The sequence below is a fragment of the Myodes glareolus genome, chromosome 3 (genome assembly GCF_982192425.1).
Source record: "Myodes glareolus chromosome 3, mMyoGla1.1, whole genome shotgun sequence".
Taxonomy (NCBI): Eukaryota; Metazoa; Chordata; class Mammalia; order Rodentia; family Cricetidae; genus Myodes; species Myodes glareolus.
This window is the reverse complement of record NC_142028.1, coordinates 65,537,155-65,543,210: the sequence shown is the minus strand read 5'-3', so window position 1 is coordinate 65,543,210 and position 6,056 is coordinate 65,537,155.

The following is a 6,056-nucleotide window of genomic DNA, read 5'->3' as shown; positions in this document are numbered from 1 at the left end:
ATGTACCACATTTTCTTTATCTATTCTTTGGCTGCGGGGCTTATAGGCTGTTTCCAGGTTCTGGCTACAACAAACACGTACTGCCCCGTTTTTGTTTTGGTTTGGTTTTAGTTTTTCAAAGACAGGGTTTCTCTGTGTAGCCCTGGCTATCCTGGAACTCACTCTGTAGACCAGGCTGGCCTTGAACTCACAGAGAACCGCTTGCCTCTGCCTTCTGAGTGCTAGGACTAAAGGCCTGCGCCACCACTGCCTGGCTCTGTTCTTGTTTTTGACATGCATGGATCTAAGAAGCAATGATAGGGCTGAAAGAAATAACTGAAAAGAGGCTGCTACATGCCATCTGGACATTGAACTCTCTCTGTCTTTAAAAAAAGGAAGCCATTCCAGAGGGTACGAGCACTGACTGCTCTTCCAGAGGACCCGGGTTCAATTCCCAGCACCCACATGGCGGCTCACAACTGGAACTCCAGCTCCAGGGAATCCGACACTCCTTCACAAGCATACATGCAGGCAAAATACCAATGCACATGAAATAAAAATAAATCATTAAAGGGGGGGTGCTCTCTAGGGAGTAAGTGAGGCTGGAGAGAGAATTCAGGACCAATGTTGGAGTCCGCAGGATTAACTCCAGTCTGTTTTAGTCGGGCTTTGCTTGTTTTGTTTTTTTCTCAGCTTGTGTTTGTGGATACTTAATCATCCTGTGTGATTTTTGCTGAGGAGACAGAAACAGAGAAGTCTATTCAGCCTGGATAGGGCCCCAATGACAAACCAAAGCAGTTGCTCTCAACTTTCCCAATATTTGTGACCCTTTAATACAGTTTCTCAGGTTGTGGTGGCCCCAAACCATAAAATTATTTCATTGCTACTTCATAACTGTACTTTTGCTACTGCAGTGAATCATAATGTACATATCTGATATGCAACCCCCAAAGGGGTCATGACCCACAGGTTGATAACCACTGGAGCAAAGCCCTATCCCATCCAAGTCCAGTCTAGTGAATCAGTGAGTTTATTGGGGTTACTTTCAGGAGCACAGATGACATCACTGCAAATCCCAGTCCTCCATGGGTGACAGCTCACAGAAGGCTGAGGCCCCAGAGCTCTCTGCTTTCGGCACAAGCTTGTAGGCAACTGTGCCAATCGGAGAGTCGCTTCCACTCAGCGATTGCTTACTTTGGTTTGTTTATTTTTTTGTTTTGTGGTTGTTGTTGTTGTTGTTTTAGATAGGGTTTTGTGTGTCCCAAGCAAAAGCCTGAAGCCAGCTGTGTAGTTGAGGATGACCTTGGATTTCCAATTCTCCTGCCTCCACATCCCAAGTGCTGAGATTACAGGTGTGCATAAGCCTGCTTGGTTTATGTGGTTCCGGGAGTGGAACCCAGGTATCACATACGCTTGGCAAGCACTCTGTCACCGGAACTACAACCCCAGCCCTGCTTTTATGATCTTGAGGAGGGAGTTTGTGAGTCCTGTAGGTTTCAGGAGCTTCCCAAACCACGTTAAGCTTCCTTTACTTCGTAAGTCTTGCATCTCCTTCTACTGGAGGAGGGAAAGTTTACATCTGAAGGAGAACGCTACACAATAGCTTCTTTGTTCTGTTTTGGTTGGGTTTTTTTGAGACAATTTTGTATACTAGGCTGGCCTCAAACTCATAGTGATCCACCTGTCTTTGCCTTCCAAGTGTTGGGATTAAAGACATGCTCCACCACTGCCCAGTTTATCTGTTTAAGACAGAATCTAAATGTTTAGCTCAGGCTGGCCTTGAACTCACTCTGTAGTATAGGATGGCCTGGATTTCTGATCCTCCTGCCTCAGCCTTTCGAGTGCTGGGGTGGCAGGCATGTACTACCATTCCTGGTCTCCAATCTGCTTCTGTACAAAGCATCCATCATTTTAACAAACATGCAAAGATTGGTCGGTTTATGAAGCTAATACAAAATTCCGGAATGTCATCCTTGGAGGTCAGCAGTGTGAAGATAAGGTCTAACACCCCCACTATGTGGGCCTCTGATGTAGTCCACAGGCCAGACTGGGACCATGTGCTACACACAAGAAAGAGCAGGAGCCACGAGAATCAATGGAGGGGAAACCTTGATGCTCACAGAGGCCTTCCCAGAGGAAGTGCCATGGGACTTCCACGGGGACAGGTGACCATTAGCCAAGCAAAACAACTGAGAGAGCATTCTAGGTATAGATGTCACCCCAGCCCAGTAGTTGGTGTCAAGTCCAATAGAGTGACACCCCCAGCCTCCTTGCTGCCCAGAGGGATGCTGGGACTCTCCTAACCCTGAGGACCTCTGGGAGATTTTACATTGTCTGATGTCCTAAGAATTGCTCCAGATGAGATGTCCTGTTCACCCATCACCTGGGACACCTTCTGTTTCTGAACGGTTGGGAGGAGGCTGTGGAGGGTGGTCCTAAAAGTTTTCCAGAATTGGTTTGCTGTGTAACAGTGGACCAGTCACCTCTCTCTCTCTCTGGACCATGGTTTGTCCATCTGAAAAGTAACAGCTGAGAGCAAGTTGAGTCCTTCCAGGACCTCTGAGGGCACCTTGGGGAGCCAGCGCCCTATCGTGATTAAACCTCTGACCATGCATTCAGATCCTACCCGCAGCATTTACAGAATCATGAGCCCATCATTTCTCATCTCTCAAGGCTCTCTTTCCTCATCGGTGGCCTGTGGCTCCTGTGGAGATTAAGTGAGCTCATAGACATAAAGCATTTGGTGCTCTGCCAGAGCCCGCAGAGGGCAGCTGCTGTCATGACGTTCCGTAGTGGACAGGAGATAGAATGTGCCAGTGCTGTTGCCCGGGACACACGCCTTCACCCTCAGGCCTTGCCGTATGCAAGCTCTGCAAACAGCAACAGAAGGTCCAATGGGAGTCCAGGGGAACACCCAGGGCTGGGCGGCTCTGCTTTGGCAGAAGCTGAGGGAACTCCCTGTGGAATCTGCTTGGTGGTTGGCAGCCGTGGGCATGAAAACAATCCCCAGATGCTGTCCTACAAAAGTGGCTAGAATTAGCTCAGGGTGGCAAAAGAAATAGCCTTCACCCTCGACTGGTGGAGCCAGGATGGTTGGGGCGGCACAAAGGAGAGCACAGTCTTCCTTCTCTGTGACCTGCTGCGGGGGTCTCTGGCTGTTCCCACATCAATCTGATTCTAACCACCTGGTGTCTATTCATTTTACAGCTTATGCAGTCTGACTGGTTTTTAGACAAAAGATTTAAAACTGAGGTCCAGAGAGAGGCAGGAACCAGCCAGTGATCATCCAGCATGTAGGTCTCCCAGGCCACAGACCCGCTGATCTCTCTCAGAAGCCAACAGCCTCCTTTAACTCCATCAAGCCAGTGAGTGCTAGGTTGTTCCCATGGCTGCCCCAGATGGTTCCTATCTCCGTATTTCGTGGGAATCTGGCCACCCAGTAATACTGGGTTCAAAGCTTCCAGGGAAAATGATTCCAGCTCAAGGGATGAGTGCGCCGCACGAAGTAACAATTCAAGGAAGGCATGGCCAGGTCCTCGGGGACCAAGAACTCCTCTGAGCAGCCAAGAACCATCTCTCTCTGACTTAGAGACCAGACTCACACAGTTTCTCTGCAGGTGGGACTGGGCTGTCACCACAGACAACAGCAACTGGTGAGAGAGAAAGCTCTCCCAGGCCTGTTTGGTTACCATCGGGGGAGCAATTTGAAGTCACCTGGAGCTGAACCCTCGCCCATTGGTTATATGACCATGGTCATGTCCCTCTGCTTCTTTTAGCTGATTTCCTCATCTATAAAATAGGACTGTTTCTACTTCTCTTCTCGGGTCTGCACAGAGTTGTTGAGATAATAAACGTTAATGAACAGCCACAGAAATAGACACTTGATTTTCTTAAATTATTATTTTATGAGTGTGGGGGCTTTGCCCGCGTGTATAGCTGTACCCCACATGAGTTCTTGGTACTCATGGAGAAGAGAGCATTGAATCTCTTGGAACTGGTGTGACAGACAGTCGAGAGCCACCGTGTGGATGGTGGGAATCAAACCTGGGTCCTGAGAAAGAGCAACAGGTGCTTTTAACTGCTGAGCCATCTCTCCAGTTTCAACACTCAGTATTACTCTCTGCTTTGGCCATTGGGCTTAGGAAGTAACTCAGAGGCACGGTACTTACTGACCCAGCATATGCGTTGGCTGGCCTTCTTCATTGCAAACAGCAGGCCCCACTGTAGGTTACCTAACAGAAAAGGACAAAAGGGGCAGACTGGAGAACTCTACAGCCAAGAACAATATCCCAAGAAAGCTACCCCCATGCGGATCCTAGAGTCTCCAACTGCCCACGTGCACCAAGCACGTTCTACAGGCATAGTTCTACCACGCTGCCTTCTCTCTTCACTCTTAGAAGGGTGTGGGATGAAGGAAGTGGAATGCTGGCCCTTGTGGCTGAACCAAATAGGGAAACACACATGGAAGCAATGTATAGCCGAGGCTACTTGGAGCAGAGAAAGGCTCTGTTGCATGCCAGTGTGTACAGACTTGGGAAGCGATGCTGAGCGACTTCCCTAATTTTGCAGAGGTCAGACAGCTGATTGACAGCTGAGCCTGTCTGGCGCTATAGTGATGTTCTTACCTACCTCCGGCCCCTATTTCTAATGTCCTGATTTACATTGGGGTGCAGGAAGATTCTGCTGAGAAGCAGTATCCTCCACAGCAGAAGAGTCCCACATGCCGAGACAGAGAGACAGATTTCATCTGTCTTTTCCCCACTCCTAGTGCTGGGTGTTGTGCACGCTACACAAATGTTCTTATCTGCTGAGTTATCTTTCCAGCCCCAGCACTTTTAGTTCTTGATCCACTCTACCATCAGATTTTCCTGAAGCCCTTTCATTTTCTAATATTATTTATGTTTTTTATGTCTATGGTTTATCTGCTTCACCTCAAGCTCTGAGAGCAAGCATCCCTGTGCTCACTGCAGAGGGTAGCCACAGCAAGAGAGCAGGAATATTTCTTGAATGAATATAAAGAACTGCTTTGGGGTCACACAATGGGCAAGTGGCATAGCTGCGACTTGAATCCAGGTTATTTGGCTCCAAAGCTACGGAGACTTCTTTCTAGTGCCATTACAAAGCTTAGATGGGTCCCCATGTCAGCCATGTAGCCTACTGCCCGGTAGAAAGTTGGTGTGATTAGATAATATTGAGTTGCTATTAATGGGGGCTTTCTGTCCTTCTGATCTAATTTCTGTGCTGCTTAGTGATGCAGCCTTCAAGGCTGGAGTAAGTCCGTAAGGGGCACTGACACAGGACCCCTAGGTAGGAAGCACACAGATGTACCAGCAAAGGTATCAGACAGGTCAACCCCAACCCCTCCCAGACAGGCAGCCAATCCCTCCCAGACAGAGAGCCAACCCCTTCCAGATAGACAGCCAGCCATTCCCAGACAGACAGCCAACCCCTCCCAGACAGACAACCAACCTCTCGTATACAGACAATCAATCCCTTCCAGACAGACAGCCAACCCAACCCAGACAGTCAACTCCTCCCAGACAGTCAACTCCTCCCAGACAGTCAACTCCTCCCAGACAGTCAACTCCTCCCAGACAGTCAACTCCTCCCAGACAGTCAACCCCTCCCAGACAGTCAACCACTCCCAGACAGTCAACCCCTCTCAGACAGACAGTCAACCCCTTCCAGACAGACAGTCAACCACTCCCAGACAGACAGTCAACCCCTCTCAGATAGACAGTCAACCCCTTCCAGACAGATAGTCAACCACTCCCAGACAGATAACCAACCCCTCCCAGACAAATATCCAACCTCTACCAGACAGACAGGCCAACCCCTGTCAGACAGACTTGCCAGACAGATAGCCAACCCCTGCCAGACAGACAGCCAACCACTGCCAGACAGACAGCCAACCACTGCCAGACAGACAGCCAACCCACCCCTCCCAGACAGACAAGCCAACCCCTCCCAGACAGACAAGCCAACCCCTACCAGTCAGACAGCCAATCCCAACCAGTTAGACAGCCAACCCTACCAGTTAGACAGCCAATTCTGACCAGACAAGCCAAACTCTACCA